This window comes from Parus major, chromosome 1A, assembly GCF_001522545.3.
Source record: "Parus major isolate Abel chromosome 1A, Parus_major1.1, whole genome shotgun sequence".
In the NCBI taxonomy this organism is placed as follows: Eukaryota; Metazoa; Chordata; class Aves; order Passeriformes; family Paridae; genus Parus; species Parus major.
In genome coordinates, this window is record NC_031773.1 from 33352073 (window position 1) to 33379387 (window position 27315).

At 37.7% G+C, this 27315-nt stretch overlaps 1 protein-coding gene across 2 annotated transcripts in view; it reads left to right on the top strand.

Annotated features, from left to right (window-relative positions):
• The first annotated feature begins 6282 nt into the window (after positions 1-6282).
• Positions 6283-27315, top strand: part of FRS2 (fibroblast growth factor receptor substrate 2) — a 44520-nt gene continuing 23487 nt past the window's right edge. The window contains exon 1 of one of the 2 annotated variants that reach the window (XM_015629359.2): positions 6283-6402. The gene's annotated coding sequence lies outside the window, so the exon portion shown is untranslated. Of the gene's footprint in view, positions 6403-25850; positions 25938-27315 lie in introns of those variants that run through there. The other variant, XM_015629360.2, reaches the window with a different exon arrangement.

The following is a 27315-nucleotide window of genomic DNA, read 5'->3' on the forward strand; positions in this document are numbered from 1 at the left end:
ATTCTCCAGTCACTGTGACTTCAGTCACATAAATGTCACTTCACAGTGAAAAGTTTAGCCAGCATCTTTTTCAGAGTGGATCCCAAGTGATCCTGTTTGTCTACTTGCTTCCATCACATACCACATAGGAAACCTGGACAGAGTTTGCTTCCCTGTAAGCAAAATTAAATTCTATTGCTTCCCTTGCAAAAGAAGCACAGACATAATTCCACTAATGCTAATGAAGTATCAACTAACAGAATGATAAATGCCCTAAAAATATCTAAGTATTTACTCGCTAAATGAATAAGGCAAAGGGCACTTGCTGCACACATAGATTTAGAATAACCATTTCCTCCTGTGAGAGGCATTCCATTCTGTCCTCCAAAAGACACAAAATTGAAAAATGCTGTATGATAGGCAACCTTATTCTATCATACTTGGTGCCCACAAGGAAGTAAAAACCACAGCTGTACAAGTTGCCTAATTTTTAAGTCTGCCTTTGTGATGGTGTTCTTTGGAAACTGTTTTGTACTTAGCACACAGTCAAGTGTACACAGTTCTGAGGCCCTTAATTAGATTTATATCCTGCTTGTTTATTACAGGCATAATAACCTGGAAACAGAAGTGTGTACATTCAACAAACTGATGGTTCTCCAGGGAAACAATCACCAAGAAGTTACAGGAACTGCATATGACAGACAGCCTTTTCTAGGAAAATGAAACCAGTTCAGTTTGGTTACACAGAACATTAACTTGTGAGGAGAACTGAGTTAGTGTGTATACTTGTGAGGCCCAAAAAGCAGCTTCACTTGCAATGATGTTTTTCAGGCTTTCAATATTCAAATGATAAAGGACCAAACATCTAGCACCTCTAAGAACAAACTACATAATAGCTTAGACAGCAAGCTCAGACTAAAATGAGGTCAGAGGAGATATGTAAGTTTAAAATGACGTTTTTGCGACTTGTATTATCTTTAAAAGTCTACTGACCAGCTGTCACAACAATTACCCTGTCCTTCATAGAACTCATGGATCCTTTTACCTTGTCAGCAGTTTATTTGTACAAGGACAAGACAATTTATAAAACTGAGGAAAACCAAATTATAATACAAATAACCACTAGAAGACTTCCTGAATGACCAGGTCTGCTCCACTTTTCCCTGTAAGAGCAGAAAGTTTGTCATATTCCAGCAGTCATTTCAGGAAAAAAATCACTATGTAAATTAAAATGTCCAGCTGCAAGACACCTTTTTTTACTATTGGATTTATTATTTCTTTTTCACTTTTAAGTGAAATCACAACTGTCTTAGGTTGCAATGCAAGATGTAACCAAAAGTATGTATTCTATTACCATCTGTCTAAACCAGATGTGGCAGTGTTCTTTATCTCTTCCATGACCCATCCCTCATAACTCCAGGGGGATATCTTCTGTTAATGGGCTAGCTGTTAAAACCAGGTGTGGCAGTGCTCTTTATCTCTTCCAGAACCCATCCTCCCTCCAGGATGATATCTTCTGCTAATGGGCCATTGAATCCCACTGCATGGCTGATAAAATTACATCATCCCGTTGTGAGATGCTCCACCCAGGGGGAGGAACCAAGCATTCCTACCTGGATATAATCTGAGACTTGGAACATCACAGGCAGCCTTTTTCCACTGGATTCCCAGAGGAAAACCAGACAGCTTTACATCACCACTGGACCTTCAGAGGAAAACTACACCCTTCTACAGGACCATTGCTTCAGCAGAACCACATCTGTCACTGCAGGAGGACTGCAGCCACCATTTAATTGGACTGTTATCAACACCCTGACCAACAGGGTGTCAGGTTGTACTATGACTCTGTCAGTGTTTTTGTACTACTGCATTTTATTTTAATTTTCCTATTAAGTTGTAGGGTTTTTTTATTAATATTTATATATACTAATAAAGAACTGTTATTCCTACTCAAATTTTTTACCTGAGAGACCTTTTATTTAAAAATTATAATAATTCAGAAAGAGGAGGTTTATATTTTCCATTTCCAAAAAAGCTCTTGCCTTCCTTAGCAGACATCTACCTTTTCAAACCAAAACAACAACTAAACACAATACTCAATGAAGCAGTAAACTACTGGTTTAAACCAGCTCAACCTTGCACTTCCTTCTGAAAAAAAACCCAACTATTAACTGTACTGTGGAGGTGTGCATTCATAAGAAGGGCAGGATCTGGCCATAAGTAGGTGCTGTATGGCCCTTACTGAATGCAGGGGGTTTGTTTGGTTGTGAAAACAAAAACTTGATGTGATGTACAAAGGGTTATTCTACTTAACATGCCACACATGAGGGGATGCAGAATATGATGTGGCTGGAGTTATTCTGTTCAGCTAGCACACTAAGTCCAACTCTCTCTCTCTAAATTTGTTTTCCCACTTCTGAAATGTTGTCATAGTCTGAATGGGTTTTTCTTTTTGGAAAAAAGAAAATTTTTGGAAAATGTGAGTCAGAATACAATTACTGTAGGTAGCCTCCTATAGCAGAGAAAGCACACAAGCTTCTGTACTGCATTTCACCCAGAAAAATGCTTTCACTGCAGTCATAAACCAGGAAAGTGTTTATAGTACAGCCCTCACCTATAGCTGTATTAGGTGGTGCCTACAGGAATATCAAAGGCCTTCTGTATTACAAATCAAAGTGACTGCAAAGTTCTGTGATTTGCCATGAGGTTGTTGCTATAATTTTAGGAGAAACTGTATATTCTCCTACGTTTACTGCAAGAGTAGAAGTTTTAGTTGAAACATCAAGGATCTGAGTCCATATTCATCTCCAAAAACACATCCAGGCTTTGTGCGGGTGTAGACATATCTCATATTTCATCAGAAAATGCTTCTCTCATGAGAAGACAAACTTCACATGACATGCGAAAGGTTCCAAAGTTCTTGAAAAATAGAGATATAAGTCTCCACTTCATGGCTTTGAGAAGTTTGTTGCCATGCATCTCTGACCAGCATATGAAAGGAAGCAGCAGAAACAACGCAGAATTTGGCGTTCTATTCCCCAAGAGTCCTGTCTTTGACAGGTCCAGATATTAAGAAAGAATACAATATAAATAAAAACCCACTGTATTAATCAGATAAATCATAGACTCAATTAGGTTGGAAATGACCTCTAAGATCACTGTAACCAATCACCACCTTGTCAACTAGACCATAGCAGAAAGTGCAGGTGCTTTTTAAACACCTTTAGCAATGGTGACTCCACCCTGGCCAGCTCATTCCAATGATTAGCTATCCTTTTCATGAAGAAATTCTTCCTGATGTCCAACTTGAACCTCCCCTGGTGGAACTTGAGGCCATTTCCTCTTGTCCTGTTGCCAGTTGCATGGGAAAAGAGGATGACCCCCACCTTACTACAGCCTCTTTTCAGGTGGTTGTGGAGAACAATAAGGTCTCTCCTGAGCCTCCTTTTTCCAGGCTAAACAGCTCCCTCAGCTGCCCCTCACATGACTCACCCTCTAGACCATTGCCCAGCTCTGTTGCCCTCCTCTGGACACACTCCAGCACCTCAATGCCTTTCTTGCAGTGAGGGGCCCAGAACTGGCACAGGACTCGAGATGAGGCCTCACCAGTTCTCAGTACAGGGGAAAAAATCTGCTGTTAAAATGTATGTGACAGGACTGTGCTCCTGCTTACAGAACTGAATAATGCCTAAATCAACATAGGCCAAGGGCAAAAGCACTTGACTCGCAGAGTCCAAATTTTGTTATAAAAGCCACCAAAAGATGTCGGTATCAGCCTGTAAGACTTCAGGGACTGGAACAAAAGTGGTCTGTGAATCAATACTGAAATACATTAGGACAGTGCAATAAGAACTTCTGGAAATACGATCTACTATATATCTGATGCAGTTCAAATTTATTTCCTCTTAAAATACTAAGAAACTTTCCAAAATACTTATATGACCTAATTTTTAAATTCTGTTGCCTCAGAAAGACATGCATTTAGCACACCCAGTAGTAGTTGTATAATACCATATAAAAGATACTGAAGCAAACAATTTGGAAAGTTTAGGCACTAAAATGGAAAAGATTTAAAAAAAGTAGCAGCTTCTAATTTTTTAAAAGAGAGAATGTGAGTTATAGTGAAACAACACAGAAGGCTTTGGACTTCAAAGTTGACATAAAAAAAGTTTAGCGAGATCTAATAGAAATGAAGATGCCATCAAAGGACTTAAAGCAATAAAAGATAATAATTTACAGAAGTTTGTAAGCAACTACGTAATCTTTGAAAGACTTGTAATTGATGCAGCATCTGGACAGAGCTGCAATAACTTCAGTTTGGGATGACAGAAATGATTGCAGATATGAGCAGCAACAAATATGTCATGGATCCAGAACATCTATGAAGTGAGAACATGAAGGAACAACAACAGAACAGAAATTTCCACCAGGAATGCAGCACAGCAAGGTCTCAAGAAGCAGGAAAATCCCTCGGAGAAAAATCTATAAAAGCCACAAAGTGCAGCTCCAGTATCTAAATACTGAATTGGTCTGTCAGTAAATTTGGGTGAGTTGGGTAAGGTAACACTCAGGTAAACAGTAAGGATGACCAGTTTCACACATGAACAAATATACCACTTCACCTTTGATGAAGATGTTCAACTTGACTGTCAAAGAGGCATTGTGATATCCTAATTTAATACAAATCCTGCCATAATTTAAGTGTACCCGTTCAAATGAACTGGTAAAGGCGTGGTGAGAGCTAGAGGGAGGACAAAATAAATAAATGACCCAGGAGAGACACACTGAAACTTTGTTTCTTGCTCATCCAGACACTGCTGAAAACACTAGGGAAAAATTTCAAGGCACAATACTTAGTTGAATGTGCACTCACAGATCAAGATCGACAACTGCACCTCAACAGACTTTAAGGCCAGTCCTGTGACCTGAAGGCCACAAGGAATCCTGCAGATGTTTAAGAATAGCCTATTGCTTTGAAGCCCATTGGTATATTATGATTATGGCATACGAGCACATACTGTATGTCAGATGACAGTGTTTGCTACATGACTTCACCTATTACATGACTCAGATATAGGAAAATCCCATTTACTCTGTTCAATCCATCTCATCCTCTGGGTCCTGACTCACATGCACAGGAGCCAACATCTGTGGAGATACAAATGCTAAACCACAGCAGTGCTCTCTCCACTCTTTTCCTTCTAGGTATTATCAACTTTCTAGCATGTCCATCTGAAGAAAACTGCTGCATAGACTTCAGCTTTTTCAACTCTCACACAACCTACAGATTAAATGAATATTAGGATTGTGGAGTACTATGATTCATTTCTTTTCAACATTTCTGCTACAAAGCAGTAACTGTCCAGGGAAGGGAAGAAAGTGAGCAACTGTGAGAGCAAGATTTTCTATTCTCCTTATCATGAGGTGACTGAAACAGTCAAAAGAGGAGTTGCACAAACCCTGAGAAACTCAGAGACATGGACAGACCTGTACATGAAGCAGCTTGGTGCAAGGCATTGTTTGGTGAGGAGTTCAGAAGTTAGATTATGGCCAAAGCAGGTGGATAACAAGAAGAGACAAAGCTGAATTTGATGCAGTTTGTTGGCTGCTCTGTGATCAGTGTGTTTCTGTGTACGATGGGACAAAACCTACACGTTCAAGTGTAATCATAGATCACAGTGTCTTCTGGTCCAAGACCTGTCACACGTATTGCTCTGTAAAGAGGGAAGAGACACGGTGACACAGAGGTAGCAAGAGCAAGAACAAACCTGTGGGGTTTTTTGCACTGGCTAACAGGAGTGTTAACCGTTTCCATAAACCTGCACAGGTGTGGCGCCTCCTCTGGTTCTTGTTTCCCACATCAATTGTGCTGTATCTTTGTTTTCAATGCGCACAGCGCCTGCCTTTGCCTTCAGTCGCATGTAGTGCAACCTTACTAACACAGCCCAACTCCGACGGCCGCAGGCGAGGAGCCACCGCGGCAGCGCCTCGAGTAACACCGCGACACCGAGCGCTACAAAAGTGACAGCAAACCGAGCCAATCCTTCCTAGCCCTGCGCGCAATTACAGATTGATTTTTCCCCTCGCTCCCCCCCCAAACCTGAGGAGTCAGCAAGACCCGCTTCGCGACCGCCTCCCTCCCCTCCGGCCCCCGTCTCAGCCCCGCGGCCGCCGCTCCGCCCGGGCGCTGCCGGTGCTGGTGCCGTGAGGCGCCGCCCCGCCCGCCCCGCGGCCCCGCGGGCGCTGCCCCGGAAGGCGATCGCGCCGCGCTCCGGAAGCGGAGCCGGGCAGGGTCCGGCCCAGAGCGCGGCCCTGTCGCTGCCGCGGTCGGAGGCGCAGCCGTGCCCCGGCCCGACGCGGGGCCGCCGTCTCGCCCGTCACAGGCGGCCCGGCCCGGCGGCCAGCGCGGGGCTCATGGCCCAGGTGAGTGCTGGTCCTCGCCCCCTCCCCGGGCTCTTTCCTGCGGGGTGCCCGGCCGGCTCCGCTGCCGCCCCCTCCCAGTGGAAGCTCCGGGCCCCGGAGCAGCCCCTTGGCTGGCCTCCTCCCGCGGGAGCCGGGCTGGGACGTGCCCCGCGGTAGGACCTGCTGCTCCTTCCCCGTGGGTCCGGGCGCGGGAGCTCGGTGGCGGCCCGGCCCCCACAGACGCGGGGGGCTCCGGCCCGGGGTTGTTTCTGGGCGGAGAAGGCCGGGCACGGAGGGGGATCGCTGCCTTACTCTGGGGCTGGGGCGGGAGCGGCGGTGGACGAGCGGAGTGCGAGTTTAGAAACAAAAGACGAGGCGATAAATTTGTCCCTGCTGTGGCTGTGTTGGAGGCAGGTCTGGCGCGGGGAGCGGTCCCGGCTGCCTGACCGCCCTCTCGTTGCGCGGCGTGTCCGATGGTCGTGTCTCATCTCGTGTCACCTGTCAAGCCCTCGCACCTTCCTCTGGCTCAGCTGCGTCCGTCACATGCCTGCCAAGACAAGTGCGTTTGTTACTCCACGTCGCTGAGCTAACCCGGGGGGCTTTCGAGGTGCGAGACTAATTGAGAGCTGTGTGGGGTCGGTGGGTTGGGACCCGCAGACAGAGCCTGCCAGGGGAAGGGGCTCCTCCAGGCTCTTGGAAGGGGTGCCGTGTGTATGAATGAAAGCGATACCGAGCTCGCTTCCTCGTCATTTTAAACCGCCCATCCTGTGACATATCAATACAAGTAAATCTAGCAAGGACGGATCTGAAGACACACCGACGTCAAAAGGTGTCTCAGTGCTGATTTGGCTTGAGTGATCATCTAAACTTGAAATGTTTGAAGAAGAATGCATGTTTTTGCATCTTCGTGGTCACTGCATCTTGTTCAAAGTCATTGCATAAGATGTGATAATCATGATTAAAAATCACTAGGAATGTTGTTGGACTGTGAGTTGAAAGTAATGCTTTTATTGCATATAATGCTAACATTGCATACTATATTATTATAATGAAGAAATAGTGTAGAAATCAAGAAATTTTAGTAAGTGTTGAGAAAGTTGCTGGCTGTTGTTTGATACTAATATTTTTAAGAAGCATTTTATTTGTGACTATATATATATAAAGATACAGGAATATTTAATTTTTCTTTTAATCTTTAAGGCCTAGTGACAAAGTGATGTTTAGTGTAATGAGCAAGAAGAGTTCTCGGAATAAATCTTTACTGGTGTTAACATTAACAGTAATTCCATATAATGAACCTGACATTTAATCCATTCTGCTAATTGTACAGTATATTTGTATTTAGTGAAATGAAAAACGAATTTTTAAAGATTTGTTTAAAGAAATTTTTAAAGCTGTGTTAAAAGTGGCTTGGTATTCTGATACATGGGTTCAGATCCAATAATTTTTTTTTTGTTGAAATCAGCAGAACTGCCAGGGAGATTCATTGTCTGTTTTCCTTGGTTAGCAAGTGCATTTGAACAGCACACCTGTCTGTGCCTGCTTGAAAGGAAACCTGTATCAGTATAAATCACCAGTTCAGGTCCAAGTACTGTTAACTCCGTGCTGAAGGGAAAGAAATTAAGAACCTTATTACTTGACTGAGAATCCCTGAGTTTATTTACTTCCATGTTGAGGATGCTTTGAAAATGCTTGTTGAAACAGTGTGCCAGCAGTTGTAGGAATATATGGTTAAATAGCTTTTCAGGGTTTTGCTCACTTTCCAGGTCAGTGTTTTGTGTCAAGTGTTGGCGGTGGAGTTAAAAATATTATTGCTAACAGACTATCCTCCTATTTATGATACTTTGTTGTTTAACAGCTTGAAAGTAGCTACATCCATGTTTATTAGGTGTCTTGATTATTACCTCATGGAAATGAATTTTGTTCATTTCTGTGATCATTGGGACTTGTAGTTTAAGCAAAACAACCTTTTGAATAATGGATGAAATTCACTCCTGAGGTTTGTTATACAGCTTTAATCACCAGAATCATTTAAATTTCTTTTGACTATTAATCTATGGTTAAGATAATACTTAACATGGCTGTAATAATTTTATTCCATGTATGTTCTTCTTATGCAAATATCTGAGTTCATTTAATCAGTGATGTTTAAAACAATTATCTGGTAAATCTATCATTAAGTTAGAGAAACTAATGCTCTCTCTTTGTTTTATTGACTATGAAGGGTGAAAGTGGCAAATGTAGTGAACTGGCCTCACTTCTTGCTTCTTGTGCCTAAATAAACTATGGCTGCTTAGCCATAGTCCTGAATCTTCCTGCAAAGATTTGAATAAGGTTTAATCTTAGGAAAAAAATTGATTAAAATAGTCACATTTAGCTCTGCAGGCAAGTTGAAATTTAAAATGTGTTGGTGTCTGAGTGTTTCCACAGCATCACAAGCTGATAAAAATTGGACCTCCCACCTTTCCAGCATCCTTCCTTCTCTTCCTTCCTTGTGCTGGTAAGAATTGCACTGGGAGGTGATTCAGGAACCTGTACCGACTGAAAATTAGCAATTTAGTGTTTTTTTTCCCTTGGTAGAATTAATTTCCAGTTGACTCGGCACCCTGAACCGACTGACCCGGCAGTTGCGTAGCTGTCAGTGGCTGTGTGAGTGGAGGGCTGGGATTCCCAGAGAGGAGGGGCAAGAGCAGCTCACCTAGGCCTGGATCTGTGAGCTTGGTGTTGTAGGACTCGACCTACTACTCCTTCCTTGGCCTACAGCTGGCACAGACCAGCTCCACCATGGAAAAACATGGTCCTGTTTGCTTCCACCCTGCTCTGCTGCTTCCTCCTTTGTGCAGGCAAATACTTGTATGGTTATTTGGTGAGCTGGGCTGAGGATTGAGCTAACCCGGGGGAGGGGCAGGCAGGGAAGGGTTCGCTTTGAGCTGGATCAGTTTGCTGCACAAACATTTGTGCTGGCGCAGAGATGGGGGTGGAAGCAAGCGGTAAGGGGAGCAGGGTGTGTCTGTTTCTTTTGGTGACAGTGACACATTATGGCAGTTTAAAGGATATTTGATACTGGCCTTAATTCTGTGAAGTTAAGATGGTACAGCATTAAGGGTTTGAAGACATCGTTTGGATATAGCTCATGGGAATATTTACATCTGAGACCCCTTAAACCAGGGTGGTGTGTGTACAGTTTCATTCTGTGCTTTGAAGGGATTTCTGGGGGAAGAATCTGGCCTTTTATATAGTATCTAATTTAAAAAAAAAAATTGATACCTATTGTTTCATACAACTGGTATTCATCAAATTACTCCACAAATGAATTTATTTGGCATTTATATTGAGCTTTTAAATATAAAAGACATAAATAAGGAAAGTTAGTGATCAGTGTCCACTAAGAAAATGGCAGCGTATTTTGCATTAACAAGTAGATAAAGAGACATAACAAATCTATGAAAATTATGTGGCTAGATCATCTGTCTGAGGTAAGATACACATTATAACTTCACATGGTTTCTGGGGAGGCAGTCTGTGACTTCTCTTCCTAAGTAACTATAATGGTTAGTGGTTTTCAAAATCTATCTTATTCAGCCTGTCATAGGTGTTGTAGTTAATGTTTCAGGATATGGATAGGCATTGATTTTTGTCTTATTTTTTTATCCCCTAATATCTGTGAAAATTGTAGATACAGTGTCCTCCATCCATTTGTCTCTCCTTCTCTGCCATAGATTACCATGCATAATAATCCTTTCCACCAGAGAAGCCATATGCAGTGTTACATAATCAGCCATTAAATGGACAGTATTAGCTCAGCCTACCTTCACTGGTCAGTTACCTTGATTAATTTTTCCCAAAGTGGATTAGTGTGCTCTTACATGATTCACTGTTGCAAGTCTTTATGGGTGGTAGTCTCTCTTTGCTCAGTGGTGATGAGTAACTGGGCAGTAGTTACTGCTGGAAGCTCTTAGGTAACGTTTTCTGTAAAAACATAATGGGTTTTATTTTTGTCTGCTACTGTTTTTTTGTCAAAATTATTTGAGGAACTTTTTGCTGAAAACTGCTGTCCAGAGATATTTAATATCGTGTAGGGGATGCAGGTGGTATTTTGGTGGTGTATGAGTTGTAGAACAGCAGTTGTAATAGATGTTCAGTTTTCTGCTCTTGAACATCGTCTTTTGGTGTTGGCCCTTCTGCGTAATCAGTGCTAGATGTGATGATTCTTTTTAAATTTGAACGGGTGATAACCAGGTATGTGGTGCTTTCTCATGGAAGTATGTGTGCATGCAAATGTCTGAGTACGTATGTCATGTATTCTCCAACTATAGTGTATTTTTCAAAGCTTCATCTTCACTGCATCTGGCAGGGTGGCAACAATCATGATGGAGAATTTAGTTCACTCTTTATTGAGTTTCCTCTTCCTACAACCATGGGATTCTCCACAATTTCAGTTTTCCCCTCAAGCTTTAAATGACAACAGAAATAATTACCTCTTGGCTTAAATAAAAAGAACTAATAACTTATTTCTGATGTTTATACAATAAAAATTCATGATTATTGCATGCTTGGGACTGACTATATGCATTCTTTTCTAATTAGTGGAAATGGCATTGTGATTACTGACTGTTTCCTTCTCATGTCTTAGAGTACTTTAATTTCATGTTTTATTTTGTTGTTTTTCTAAAATGCTTTTACATCCATATGTGGGGTAGTGAGAGGAGAAGCTCTTTGTCACAGGAGTGATATGTAATCTGTCACTGACTTCTCAGGTGGTCCAGGGTAATCCCTGATTTTTTTGCTTGAATCTTACTCTACAAAGTAATACTAGTATCAGTGTTAGGCAGTAACACTAGTTACTAGTAACACTAGTATCTGTGTTCTTCTCAGATGCTGCAGGGGTAAAATCATTGTGTTGCATGTCGCTGCAATCATACCCCTGACCATGCTGGATGGCCTTTATTTATACTTCAGCTTCTAGAATCAGCCAGTTACTAGACCTGCTGTTCCTTCTCACAGAACTGGTTTGGTTTTGTTTGTTTAGTTTTTATTTTGTTGTTTGTTTTTGTTTTTTCTTTTTAACAGATGTTTAAGTTCTGTTTTGGCTGTAGATAGAAACACCTCTGTGTTGGTACATTTTTGGACTAGGATTTAAAAAAATACCCTAAATGTATGTTTTGAGCTTATCCTTTTTCTTTCCTTAATTTATGATAAATGTGTATCTTACGGAAAAGATGCTCAAGTATATCTTGCTATTCAGATTTTTCTTGTATGTGTGTTTGTTACTTTTCTATTGGGAAAAATCTAATTCACAAATACCGTATTAATCGCCTGTGCTTGTAGCAAATGTAAAATACTATACTATTTAATTTCCTGCCTTTCCAAGGGTAAAATAAACTCTCCATCCCATATACCCAGACTCCTGCATTTCTAATGCAAGATACAGATCTTTGATCTCTCATGAGAGGTGCAGTTTAAAATAGTGTGTTGATATTTTCACTGTTCTCCTGTCACTGCTGCCAAAGAAGTTAAACTGCATAGTAGTTCTTGTCTATTGGGATTGCACACCTTGACACAGATGAAGCATTTGTCTTTCAAGAAGATTTTCTTAAATGCTTTACACAGGGATATTACCTTCTTGTGTGATAGTATGACACCTGGCACAATATGCAGGTGGGGACATTTCATTCTTACCATTTTTTATTGGGCAAATGTGATTGTAGTAATACTGCTTGCTGAGAATCATAAAATACCATGATTTGGAAGAGACCCAATTGTGTGGACATTGGAAAGATATTCATCAGCACAATACTAGATGAATTTCTGAGAGTAAATGTTTTTATTTCATTACTTGCAAGATGTTTGACAGTGGAGAGTTGACTGGTTTTTGCCAAGACAGTGAGACTTTTTTCCCTAATGGAGATGCTGAAACAGTTGCTTTAAAGAGGGAACTCTCACTATTTCCTCTTTTTCTCCTGCAGAAATGCAAACTGTAGTGTTGTGTTCGATCTTGGTAGCAATGTATCAATCTTATGCTGAGTTTGTCTGAACTGACAGCAGTAGCTTTTTGCTTACTTTTCTTCAGCATGGCAGAGCAAAACTGAGTTGACTATGCAGCAGTTACCCTTCAAACCTGGGTAAATTTTTCAGTCTATTTATGAATATCAACAAACACTTTGTGCGTACTTTTGCCATGCATTGAATGCTTCTATTTTCCTTTAATTTAGCTTAAAACTAGTAATGGAATTCCTGAGGTTTTGAAAGGAATAGCTCTTGGCAAGCCTAGGGTTTTGAAACCAAAGGCAAATTAAGATACCAAGCAAACACAGGGGGGGCTACTTCTTCAGGGAAGTATGTTAAGATTCTTCTGACATCTTAGCATTTGTTGTAGGGCTTGTTGTTTTTTTTTTTTAATCTCTTTGAATTACTCCTTTAAAGCACAGTTGTTATTTTCTTTTAAGAAAATCTTACTGAAACACAAGGGGACTTTTTTCCCCTCAATGTCACTCAACATGTTTAGCCTTTTCAGGCAACCATTGCAAGTAGAGGGTATTAGAGTACTTTTTTTCTAGCTGTCTGTATTTTTCAGTAACTCCACACTGATTGAAGCATGTAGTTAGAACATAAATTTTAGTTCAAATAAAACATGGTCTTGCTTTTAAATCACCACAAAAATTATAATTGAAAGTAGTTGCTGTTGTGCATCTGTCAGGTGGTGCTATAATACAATTAAAAAAATATTTACATTTTCAAAGTGTAGTTGGGCTTTTTATAAAATGCGTAACTAAGCTGCTTTAGGTCTGTGGGAGTGAGAGGACGTATGATGTAGGGAAACCTGCCTGGCTGTCACAGCCTTGACTCTCTTTTGTCTTTGCAGTGCTGCTTGCTGCAAGCATCTTCCCACTTCTGTACCTAAAGTATGCATAGAAAAAATATAGAAATATTCTATAGAAATAGAATAGTTCATAGAAATCTCTGCATCTCCTATATTTAGGTTTTGCTGTAAACTTTGTAGAGATTCATGGCTCTTTGTGTGTCTTCATTCTTTGTGTGTCCTGTATTTCCTTTAGGTGTTTTTTATCATCATAAACATTTTGAATGTTTCAGAGCGCTTTATCTTCTCTCTCAAACTTTACTCATTTGCCTGCCATTTGCAATGCTGCTGACAGTGTAATAATCCTCCCTCACCCAGGGAGGGCACTTGTTTGGGAATAACCCTTTTTCTTCTCCTTGAGAAAGTCATGTTTTATTCATGTACTCCTTCCTTGTCCAAATAACATTTTCAAGACCACATTTTCTTTTTCTGTCTTTGCAAATGAAGTTTCTGTATCTGCCATCTGGAGTACTTCAAGTACCTTCTCCCTCTGCTGATATTCCTATCTCTGCAATCTGTTCAAAATACAGCTGCTACGATTTTTTAGTAGTCTGACTGCTACTTTCCTCATCAAGCTGAATCTCGCTTATTGTCTTTGAATTCAAAGACCCACGTCTCCTATTTCTGCATGGTAGTCTTTTTCCTTCTGGCGTTTTTTTCTTCTCCCACCATGTCTTTACTTATGTTTCATGTCATATACTTTGATTTACAAAACCTCTGGGATGTTCTATGTGTTAATACCATTACAAGAGAAAATGACTGCTCCTTTGACCTTTCTTCTTGGGTATTAGAGTATCCTGTTGTCTCTTTGCTTATACAGGTAAACAATATTTTAACAGATAAGTAATATTTAATAGATAAATAATATTTTAAACTATGTAAGTGGGCAGGGATGTTACCTTTGGATCTTTTCTTATAGGTGCTTGGGAAACGTATATTGTTGAATATATTTTAAATCTGATTTATTCGTCCAGTGATTTTACTTTGGAGTAAAGTGCACCGGTGGCATGCCTTTAAATGTGTTGTGTGAATACAGTGTCATATTTTGTGGATATTTAGTGTCATATATGATTTCAGTTAGTAAATATTGTTTTCTGCACTTTGAAGGTTTCTTTGGTGAGACAGATGTAATCTGCAACTTTTATTGAAATAAGAATTGAATTAAACTGGCAATCAAATTAGTATTAAGTGCTATGTCATATACTTGACTCATTGCAGAACTAATGCTAACATTAACAGAGGTAATACTTTTTTTTATTCTTAAGGAAAGCCAAGTCACTCTTAAATATTTTTTTCATGTTTCATGAAGCTTTGGTCCCAAGGTTTCAGTGGCTTATGTTTTTCATTTTGTTTGTGATTTTTGGGGGGGGTTTATTTTGGAGAAAGGTAACTGCTGTGGCTACTTGTACTTTGAGTTTTTTGGGCTGGTAATACAATGAAAAAGTAAACTAGTCATAATAGATAAAATAATAAAATTTAATGTATATCTTGCTGTATGTGTCTTAGAAATGTTTTAGGATAGTAAAGTTAAATCACTGTGAATCTCTTCTGTGTCATGGCAGCTGCATTATGTTTTCTTCTCTTAAAATCTGCTGAGTAGACTTTCATAGCTTGAAATTGAGAACGCAGTGTATGTGTTACCAATTTGTAATGCCATAAATGTAAAAGGACTAGGGCAGTGATTGAGTGTTAATTCTCTCAGGTGTACCAATGTTAATACTAATGTAAGCTGGATGTTTCCTGTCAGACTGTACAGTATTTGTGCAGCTAGACTGGACATAATCTTAAATTATTAAATAATAGCTCACTACTTTAGGGCTACAAAAAGCATTTAATTGGCAAATATTCAGATCTCAGTATGAATGTGAATTATTGCCTTCTTATCTCTCTTGATAGCTATCTCTTTCTCCATTTGCTGCACAAGTTTTAGGTGATGGTATTCAGTTCCTGGAAGAGTTTCTTCTGCACTTGCAATTTTGCTAGGAAGGATGCCATTATGTTAATCTTCACAATTAAAAGGCATTTAGTTAAGACTTTTTAGATCTTAAAAAGTAATGAACAAGCTAATATTAAATCCAGTCCAATAAGTTGCTCTCTAAGCATGAACTCTGTGGTATTTATTTAGTATTATATTAACAATATTGTTGCCCCTGTAGTTAGAGAAATTCTGAGTAATATGTGGCAATTGGTCAGTCCTGTTACTCCATTCCTAAAAATTGCTGGACAGGAAAAGAATGTATAGAGGAAATGAAAAAGGGAAGGTGCTTCATAGATCTCAGGCAAACTATTTTGTTTTTTTATATTTTCTTCCCTCTTTTTTTTTTTTTTTTGTTTTTTTGGTTTTTTTTTTTTGTAGAGAGGTGACCGTTTCTTGTGCAGTGCTTATATTCTCTCCCTCCCTAGGTTCCAGAACTTTTTCTGATAACAGAGGTTGGGAGAACATTTCCAGCTTGTCCTGTGGCTCTTTAGTTCTAGAGCAATGTGTGTTTTGTCTCAGAGGTACAACATATACCAGAAACTTAGATAAGCTTCTAGTTTCTGTAGGACTCTTTGGGTTTAAGTGTACATTATGACTCTTATTTTAAGATACTTTTGGCCACTTAGGGTCTTGAAATATTTCTACTAGTAAATTGCAACAAAGTGCTCTTCAAAATCTAAAGTTCAGGTTGTTTGTCTTGGATTTTCTTTGCCTACAGTGTTACGTTGATCATCTGACCTTCACAAATGTGTTTTCTTTTATGATTTTAGTCCCTAAGTGTCAGTTAATTATTATTACATTTGCTTAATTAATATTTCTTTCTGCTTTAGAGTTTCTTGTTCTGTTAAGTCACTATTCACTGGTCTCATAGAGCACAACTTCATGTATGTCTGCTAAATTTAAATTTATTTCTCTTGAAGGGTTTGTGTTTCTCATGTCAGCTGTAATATAGAATTCTATTTGTTAAATGGATGTAATTGTCAATGGTATGGTTTTAAAATAGTTTCATATCAAACTGAAAAGCAACATTTAGCATTGTCAGTAGTATCAAATTAAAACTACTTCTCTGAAGGTTTGATTGTGCCATATCATTTTAGTATTACTGGTTATAAGCTCTCCATAGGGAGGATGGGTTTTTTTTTGTAGTTGTTCAGTTGTCTGGAGAGAATGTGTTCAGCTGAGGCCTTGAGGACAGACTAAAGTACGTAATAAGTGGTGTACTCTGGGGAAAGCTCTAAATAAATGATTAAATGTTGACTACCAGGAGATACTTTATGCTGATAAGTAGAGCTAGAATCAGTTGATATGTGACCTATCAGGCTGCTCTTGCTTTGATGACTGGATGCAGTGGTACTGTTTCATTGGTGCTGACTTCTATAATGAGCAGTGCACTTTAGGAGTGCACTGGATTCTTAGCAGTAGTGTCCTATCATACTGTATTAGTGAGTTTTTTAAAGTAGTTACACTTCAAGTTTATTCTTGGGTGTGCTGTACTAGGGAAATTTACTTTCTTATAATCTTGACTTCAAACAAGGAAGTCTCATAGAAGAATACTTCTGATAATGGAATAATAAAGTCTATCAGTGGGGAACAGTAGAAGTGGGTTTTTTACATAGTACTTTGAACAGTAAATATTGTGATCTGACAGTGATTTGTGAGAAATCTTGGTTTACATTCGTTACAAAGGCTTTCTATGTATTAATTCCAATAGCAGACTATTTCAATGAAATCACATTGTTGATTACCTTTTAGTAATTTAATTTACCTTTTATCTTTTTTATCTTTTAAACTTTAAGTGTGAATGAACTGTTTCGAAGCTGGTAGCTTTAAGAAATTTTTTAACTACATAGCTACATGTAAAAAGAATGTAAAACTAGAAAGAATAACGGAGTGTTGACTTTGAAATACAACTCTAGAGTCGTGAATAAAATGCAACTAAAATTGTTACCAAAAATTGCAACCAAAAACGTTTGATATTAAATTTTGTATGTTTGAAGCTATTTGCTGAGCTACTAATAGGCTAATCCTAACAGACTTTATTTAAACTTTTTTTGGGCTTCAAATCTGTATTTGTGATTATATTGTTCTTATGTTAGTGGTGAAAGTAAAACCATTGTTAAATGTAAATTCGGCAAAAATCTCAGAAATGTAGAAGCTGGATTTCCTTTATTCCTTGTTAAATGTTGTATGATTTGGGACCAGGAAGGGACTTTTGATTTTTTTTTAAAAAAAATATTTTAATAGCAACAATTTCCAAGGCTTGAAAGTTTTGTGCTGGTGCAGATGCACAGTGAGTAGATCATTCTCCCTTTCCCCCCTTTTATTTTTTAAAGTTTGTTTGAATAGCACAGTTCTGCCTAGCAGCTGTACACTTGGGTGGAGTGTTAACAGTTAAACTGGATATCAGTAATTTTTTAAGTCAGAAATGGTGATGACATATCTTGGGGCAGGTAGTACACTTTTTTCTGTAGTTTGTTTTGCAATCCTCTTGCACATGCATGATTAAACTATTTGTAAATGAGTTTACAGTATGGCCTTATGGTATTTTTCGTTTGTTTGTTTGCTTTAAGATGCCATAGTGTAAACTGCGGCAATTTAGCAGCTGATTTGTGAGTGGCTCAGTGTTTGTCTCCTGAATAAGGTGGGGATTTTGGTGGGGCCTGGCACTTAGTGAGTACAGTGAATTTCTCGGCTGGTTTCTTGGTGATGGTGGTTGCTACTTCCCAGAACTTCATTTTATTTCCAAGAAAACTGTAAATGCTTCTCTGTGAAGTGTGTGCATTCACAGGCACACATTAGACCTGTGCCTAATGTAATGAATTGTACTAGTGGGTTTTGTGGTGCATTGCTTTTTATATGGATTTTAAGAATTATTTATAAAATCTGTTTTAGTATTTTTTAAACTAACAAAGTTAGTAGATGTGCTTCAACTAAGGTCATATTTCACAATTGATGGCATAAGTCTATAGTAGTGACTTGGCAGAGATTTTAAACACTTAAAAATATAATGAGACTTCTGAAAAGTGTCCACTTTAGAAGATTCCCAAGGGAAACTCTCAAATGAGTCATGTACATGTACCACACAAGTAGCAGACTGAGTTCTTAGAATCCTATGATTGCTTCTTGTTCCCTAGGCTATCTGATGACCATCAAGGAAGCCTAGATATGCTACAGGTTAAAGAACTCAGCTCTTGCTTCAATACACAATAAGGTACAAAAATGGCTAAAATTAGCATACCCATACAAATTTGTTCTATCCAGTTTGCTCATCATTCAGTTAATATAATAGACAAAATGTATTGCCTCAGCAGTCAAGAATTAATGCAATTCAGGTTGAATAATAGAAAAATTACACCACTAGGGTTAATTGATTCATGCTGCTGCTGTGTGGGGCTGTTAGAAAGGGCAAAGTTAACATGCTCATGGTTTTGTTTGAAGGTGTAATAGGGCTGCCTGCAAAAGTCACTGCTGCAGTAAGAGAATTTATATTATCAGCCTGCAGCACTAGGCAGGTTTCAGAATTTGACAGCAGCCCTCCTTGCATCATACTACAGGCTTTCACAAGCTGGCACAGCAGAAGCAAGGTATGAATATAATCTTGTTGTAGTTCTATCATGTATTATTTAAAAGTTTTCTAACTGCTTCTTTTCCCTTCTGCACTACATATTGGCTTCCCTCTCACTTGAGATGTTACAGGTGTATATAGGATGACTGAAATAATGTAAACTAAAAGTCCTCCTTGTTAAACAGTATGACTTCCAACTAAATCAAACAGTTTTCTCTTGCTGTAGTTTAGGGGGTAATGTGAAGAAATCGAGCTGCATATTCAGATAGTCAACATAAAATGGCTTTGAATTTATGCAGGAGTGTAGGGATGTTAGTGTACTAATATGGAAAATGTTCAGAGTCAAGTAATTTACTTGGAGTTGTACAGTAATATCAAAGCACATATGTTTACAAACACAGTAATAATTCCCTTCTTTTAATGATCAACTATTAGAGAGAATACATCCAATTCAGATGTAGAACTGGACTTGTGAAAACTTGCAGAGTTTCACATAGGTGAGCAGCCTAAAGGTTGGTACAACAGAAGTTGTAGAAGCGAGGCAATATACGGCAGTGAATCAGCAGAGGGAATTGTGTGGGAACTGATAAAGAAAGGGGACTTGAAATCAGTTAGAAAGAAGCTTGATTTTTGGGAATTTGGTGTGCTTGCTTTAATTTATCTTAATCTTGCCTATTACATACAGAATTTGAATTACAGTGTTTTAATGTATTAACATTAGCTGGTTATCATGTTTCTTAGTTCTAAATTGCTTTCAAAATACCTGCAATATTTTTAGGCATTGATAAGTGGCTTCTGTGCTTTTGGGTGTTTTCTAGTATATACAAAGGGGTTGCAGTAAGTGGATAGTATATCTGGGAGTAAAGTACAGTGTAAGTAGTATAATGATTATTTCACACTGCTTCTGTAACTGCATCTAAACTTCCATCAGTTCCTTTCTATTTCTGTTCTAGTAAATAATGTAACTTTTGCAGATTTTATTGTTGGGTTGCAGTTTCTGTAACATATGCTTGCTGACTGATTTCATTATTTATTGATGATAATATGTTGCTCTGACAGAAACTTGTGTTTTGTTTGCTTGTACAGTGTTAGACACACCATTTTCATTTGCTTTTGGGTTTTTATATTAACTGAAGAGTACAGAGAGAAATAATAGGAGTCGTGGTTTATCTTGGGTATCCAAACTTGCTTTGTGACATTACTGCCAAAGGCAATTACTCTTAGTGATTATTATGTTTACGAAGTTGTTGTATTTTCTGAAACCACAGTTCTTGTAAAAGGATAATTAAGTTAAAGCTTGGGCTATTCTTTGCAGATTCTGTGCCAGTGCCAAAATATTTTCAGACAATATGTAGTTATCATTTCAAAGATATCCTTTTAACCTGAAAGTTAAAAGCTAAGTAGTTTAGTAAGTTCTTAAACTGTTTTTTGATAAACTAGGACAGTAGTAAGTGTAAGGTGAAAGCAAATCATTTATCTTGCCAGTGTCATTAGAAATCAAATGTGAAATGTAAAGGCTTAAAGTTTATGTTATTACTCTGAATTATTTTTTCTCCTATTTGTCTTTTGCAGATGGGAGGACAAAAATCTTTCATTGTAGCTATACTTGCTGAATACTTTAGTGATCAGGTTTAGCAAATGACAAACTTCCAAAAGTTTCATTCAGAGTGTTTATGTAAAGTATAATTTAAAACTTGATATCTGTAGTTGACTTATTGAGAAATGATGGGAATGACTTCCATCAGTCAGCTGAAACAGCTTAACTGTCAGGAGCTTAATCTTAACTTGTACTCTTAAATGAGTTTTTTTTGTTCTTATTTTAAACAAAAGAAAGCAAAATTAAATGCACTTATGTAAGAAAACAAAATCTGTACTGGAAAAATTGTCACTAATTCTGTTCTTAAATATTTAGGAATTTTTGAAGGTGTATTTGACACTGCAATGTGAATGGAAGTTAGAAATATTAAAGCTATGTGTGTAAATTGAGATTTAATAAGTCTTTTCAATATAATTTTTGATGTTGCAACTGAAATACTGTTATTTGTATGTATAAATCACTTCCAACTTTTAAACAGATTTGCACTTTGCACATAACTTTGCCTTTCTATGAACTTAGCTTTGCATAACGTATTTTAGAAGAAAGCAGTTTCAGAGCCAACAGATTGGTTTCTTTTCCCTTAGATTTTCTCTAGGGCTCTGAAGAAGTGATACACAGGTTAATTTATTTTAGCAAATTCATCTTCGAGTATAATGAATCTTTATTTTCATGATGACTTTAAGATGGTTGAAGTGAGACCTACTGAGAAAAAAGAAGGGTCTGATTTCTCCTTAGGCATCATGGTCCAGCCTTCCTTTTGTTGGTGCTGGTCACAGTGTGGTCATTTGATCTGCAAGACCAGTGCAGTAGTTGGGATTGAAGTTTGTCTGGCTAATTGGAGTATGGCCAGAGTAGGAAAGACCATGTCTTTCAGCTGTTGTCACCTTTAGATCAGCTGAGGGGAACACAAAATAGCATTCTGAGAAAGAAAAGCAGTTAATTTAAAATACCTCACAATGACTCTTAAATTTACAAAAGGAAAGCTTCACACTACTTGACAAACATAGAGCTATTTTTTATACATGTGAGTACCCTTGTTATAAACTGACTTTGTATTACCTCAGAAACAGGCTTGGTTTTGAAAGAGATGGTTTTTTTCTATTACCTCTTACTTCTTATTATGTCAGTTCTAGTAGACATAATTGCAGTAGAGAAAATTACAAATTTTAAAAATTATTCTTGGCATTTTTGGGCTTTAGTGTCAACATATAAAGAAGAACAAGTGGAGTAGGACATAGGTATGTAAATATTAGTGTTGACTCATTTGGACTTCCCTGTAATTTCACAACAGTGGTAAGAAATTAGGTGTGTTTTTTTCAGGCAAGCAAGTGGAGGTTGGCAGTGTAAAAATTATGGTGCAGCCCAACTTAATCTTTAGTGAGTGTTACACAACTGTTTGATTATGAATATTTACTGTTTTGTTATTTTTTTTTTTAAAGTTGTACAGTTAAGTTACTCCCTTTATGTAACTAAAATCAAACACTGTGGTTTAAGTACTTCTAATAATGAAAATTATATTGAGTAGAATGCAACTGTATTTCTTCTCTTTATGGATTTTTTTTACATCCTTCTTCCTACCACCCATTCATTCCTGCATCACATGTGCTTAAATATGGCTTCTGGGACATATTTAATGTAATGTGGGTTTTTGTTTTTGTTTTGTTTTGTTTGGTTTTTTTAGTTTTTTTTTCCTAGGTTTGGGGTTTTTTATGATGAAAGAGAATATTTAAAAGAAACTCAAAACTTCTAAAAGTTTAGCTTTAATCGTGGGTATAAGGTCAAAAGAACTTTCACAGTTTCAACTCTTTGAAAGCTGTCTGGCTGTAATGTTCAAATCTTTGACATAAAACATGGTCCTTTGAGCTTATAAGAGTAGAAAAGGCACACATTTTCTTTCAATCTTTGTATTTCCTTTTCAGGTTAAATATTTGTGCTACTTGCAAGATAATTGAACTTTTGGGTACATTCTGTCTAGGTTAGTGTTGACCTTGGATATGCAGAATATATTAAAATGCAAAATTATTTGGGATTTCTCCTCTCTTTTACATTCAGAATGATTGAAAGATTACAAGAAACTTCAATTTTTAATGTTAACTTGTAGGTTTACTGACTGTGAGGGGTGTTATTAGACACAGCTGTTCACTTGTTTTCTCTGTTCTTCCCAGAAAAATCCTATCTATCCTAGTTGCATGAAAACACCAGAAACCCAAGGTTTCTGGGGTTGTAGTGAATCAGTAGAAACCTTGTGGTGTTAATTAGATGTTATTAACAACATCTGGCTTTGCTATTAGTACTCCTGTATTTTTCTGGATAGACTAAATAAGCAAGACCAATTCAGTATTTTGAATTTGGAAGCATCAGATTCTGGTAATTGAAGATGTGGCTTTTAAGGAATGACTTGGAAAATACTTTAAGGAATAAATTTAAGGGGTGACTTAGAAAATACTTTTAAATTTTAATGGCATCCTTTAATGGTTTACATTGTGTATATATGTAAATTTTTATGGGAAAATGCAGAGTGTGATATACATAGCTGCACTATTGTTAATTTGTCTGCTTTTAAGTGGTGGTTTGAGGGGACTGTCAGTGTGAAATTATAATCTTTCTCTTAGTTCTCACAGACCTGGTACAACTTTTTGGGGATCCATGTTGATTTTTACATGGATTTATCTAGCTGGCACAGGCAGCAATAGCAGTTGTGAGATGGAGGCACAGGCAGGTAGTTGGTGCCTTGAAGTTTACAGAAAGCTCAAAGAGGTTATTCCTTTTTACAAAGTGAAGACCAACAAGCTATTTCAGAGTTAGGAGAGCAAATACTGGGTTTATTTAGGGTGAGACCGCATGTAAAATCTGCCTTGCTTGAAATCAGACAGTGAGTAACTGGAGGTTCTGGTGTGTAGTAAAGCTTTGGAAAAGAGAAGCTACATGCTCAGAGACTTTGCATCTGTATCACTGTGCTGATGAGTACAAATGATCACGTCCTTCTGCTATTTTATTGTGTAGTTTGGGTAAAGATTGAACTTTTTGCCTTAGAGGCTGTTAACTGGAATAATTTTGTATATTTTGGGAGTAGGTAGTTAATGGGTATTTCAGTACAAGTAATGACCAAAGTTTTTTCAATCAGTGAAGTATACTTGCCAGTGTGTTTCCAAAACATGCCTATATCCAAAGTTTGTTGGACCACTTGGGTGGATTGATGAGATAATTTTTGTGCATTTGGTAGAAATAAGTAATCCTAAAGACTATATATTCATTAGAGTTCTCACTGGTTATTTACAGTGTAGCCCACACTGTGCTCAGCTTCATTTGCCATGCAGTAAGTTTTTTGAAATGTTTGATGGGTACAAGTTCTCTTTATTCACCTTTTCTCTTTGCCACATAGAGTTTCTTTTATAAAGCCTTCAGATTGCCAGGGAAAGGTGAGACTTCGTGTTGGGGTGCCTCTTTTATGTTAGTATGTATGAGCAAAACTCTAAAAACAGAAAATATTTTAAATACTTTATTAATATGTAATATTTAAAATATGTAATATTTAGGACGTGATTGAATCTCCTAAATATGGACCTTTGGACTTGCTAGTTGTATTATTTCTAAGAACACAGTTTCTGTAAGAAAAAGTAAACTAATTGGCACAGCATGTCTTGAGAGTCTCTTTATTTCAAGGTCTTCCACCCTTATGTTTTCTTCCCTTCTCTCTTGAACTATTGCAGGGAAAATTTTTAAACATAAAAATAAAAAAGTGGATTTGTCAGCACTGTGCTGACTGTAAATAAGGTGTAGCTGTAGTTTCTAAGGAAGCTTTGTTTAAGCCAAGTTTACTGACAAACTGTACACTTTCCCTTTTAAAAGCCAGTACTGATCAAACCGATCTGTTTGGTGTCTTTACAGTTTAGGGTTTAGAAGGGTTATAACAGTACAATGTCAGGTAATACCTCTGTAAGTGTAGAATTGCACATGAAACCCCCTCATAACTTGTACACAAATTAAGGATGAGCTGCAAGGCACTTAAATTGTATTATAAGCATAACAGTATTTTAACATAATTGAAATTAATCTGCTCATTGCCAGTTCTTGGATGGAGAATATTTTCATTGCACCAGAGCAGACAAAAGCAAGATAGCTGTGCCATAAAATGGGGTTGCCAGTTTAGACTGGTAGAGGTGTTCCTGCCAAGGAACCGTGGCTGGACATGAGAGTTTTTGTGTCTGTTACTCTGTGTGTAGTGGTCAGCTGCAATCACATCTCCTGTGATAGCTGCAATATAGATATTGGGGCAGGTATTATCAACTGTAAGTAGTCTAAATGGGTGAGATAGGCATGCAAAACAAGAAAACTACATTATATAAGAGATTGTAGATTGACAGCAAGGGTGACAGCAAATTTCTGGATGTGAGCTAGGAATGTGATGAACAAAGAAAATGCAGAAAGAGACAGATAACTGAGATGAGGTATTGTGAGAGGAGAGGGTGCAAGGAATTGAGATGAGGACTAACAGAAAGAAAACCTCTCAACAACATAGGAAAGACCATCAGTGAGCTGAACAGAGGTTCTTTCCAGTGTCCTGGAAACAAAAGGTCCTGGCCTTGGTTGCCTCTGGTCCTGCCACCTGGCTTCATCTGTTGCTGTCTCCACTGGACAGAATAACTGGCAGTGTGGTGATTATTACTGATCATTCTACTGATTTACTAAACCCTCCTAAGCTGGTACAGAAGGGACAGTTGTTATTTTCAGGGTGTTTGCCAGAAGAGGTATACATGGAAATTAAATGCTATAGAAAAGACAGGAAAAAATAACTGAGTTAGACAGACAAGGAACAAACACTATGTTCAGTGATCATGCTTTATGAATCAGTTACCATATAAAATTGTTACCTGAACTGTTTGCTGCTGGAAAATCTCCTCTTAGAGAGTCCAGTGACATTTTCTCCTTTAGTGAATAGGTGAAAGTCATTATAAAATATACCAAATAAAGTAATTATAAAAGATCAAAAGTACCAGTTATATTAATGAAACCTTAAAGTTTACACCTCAGACTTTGTAGCTTTGCTACATAGCAAATATTACCATTTTTCTATCCAAACATCCACATACTTTCAAAGTATTGGTATTTATTTGTTTTATTTCTATGGTTTTGTTTTTTAAGGTCCTCAGTAACTTCTGTAATTTATCTCAGTCTAGTATGTCACATGGTGTTATGCTAGAAGTTAGTTCTTTCCAGGAATATATTTCAGCACAAAGGTGAAATGTAGTTTTTATTCTGAATCTGCTTTTGAAAATTGCTAAATAATGTAGAAAAATATTTTTTTCTTGTTTGGTTGAATTTTTTAATGCCAGTGTTTATTCCTTATTTTAAGTTGCTTAAGAGTAGCATGCATGAACCTATCTTGAATCCTTTGTGTTCTGATAAGACACTACATCTCACCCCTTTATTGCAAGCTGTTAACTTTCTACCTAATTATGTATTCCAGAAAGTTTTTTAACCTTGATCTTGGAGCTCTTCAAGAACATCAAAGCTCCACCAGTTTTCTTGTCATCTTATTGCAGACATTAATTACCAGGTATTTGTTCTGTGTTTAATTATTTGGTAGTTTTTATAATTAATGGGTTTAAAAGGTTTTTTCATTTTCAAACATTCTATCAAGTTATCTCATCTTGAAGTGTAGACTTTTTTTTTTCCATGTAGCCAATAATTTCTGTATGTAAATATTTATTAACTGTAACTTCTAATCCTAGAACTTGTTTCTTGTAGATAAAACAGCTCAGGAATCTGGTAATATCCCATGTCTCTTATACACAAGAGAGCACCTCAAAAATAACTGCATTTCTTCACACAATAAAAAACATGGGTCTCAGGTGACAGGGTGTTCAGCAGAAATTACTTTTAAATTACTGTATTTCGTTATGGTAACTCGTTAAAGCCAGTCTTCTCTGTGGACAGTGGTAGTTCAGTTTGGCTGATTTAGACTTTTTGTGTATCATTCCTTGGACTTCCCTGAGCAGTTGAAATGTGCTATAGGAAGTGGGAAGATCCTGTAACTACTGTACAGGAGTTTGAATATTAACAGTGGTAAGAAGCAAGTTCCCTTATCTCAAAAAAAGCTGGTAAAATATATAGTTCACTGCAGAAATGCTAATAAGTTGGAGTAGAGAAGTATAGCAAGGGAAATCAGTACTTTGAATTTTCACCTCAAGAGTAAATCTAGAAGGGGCTTACTAAGTCAGTTATCTGTTGGATTTGATTTTTAACTTGCATTCCTCTGTACTTGAAGTCTAGTTTAAGATGTTGAGTCATGTATAAATATTACATTTAAAATACAAATCTAGTTCTTAGAATTGAGCAAATCAGAATAGATTTTGTTTTCTTTCCACTCTTTTCTAAGTAAGTGCCAGCAAGCTTTATGGGCTTGTTATTTAAATGGGATTTGTGCCAAGTCATATTACATTTCATGTTTTTAAGCAAGTGGTGCTGGTTTGCTAGAGACTGTAGAGTTTTTACCCACAAAGGGCTGTACTTTCAGCATCTGCGAATGACTGCGTTTTGTGTCCTTTTTGGGTAGACTTCTAATACTCTGAGGCAGCAAATTGGCTGATTGAACTATGTAACTAAACTTACCTGGCCTCTTCTAGAAAGTTTTTGTATTGGAGTGATATCCATTTTGCATGTTGTAGCTGCTTTAAAATTAAGCTCCAAGTCCCGTGGATTGGTCAGAACCATAACTTTCTTTTAATTATTTTGTTAAAAAGAACCTGCCTAAATCTGAATTCTTCTTTATTCTGTCCTTTCTTTCAGGTTTTCTGTGACTTTTCATTTTCAGTAAGATGTGACTGATTACTTAACTGGAGCATGGCATAAGTAACTACTGTTAATACAGAGTTAATACAGATACATAAGATGTATCTGTAGGCTTGGTTTCAAAGAGCATTTCTCTTTGTGGT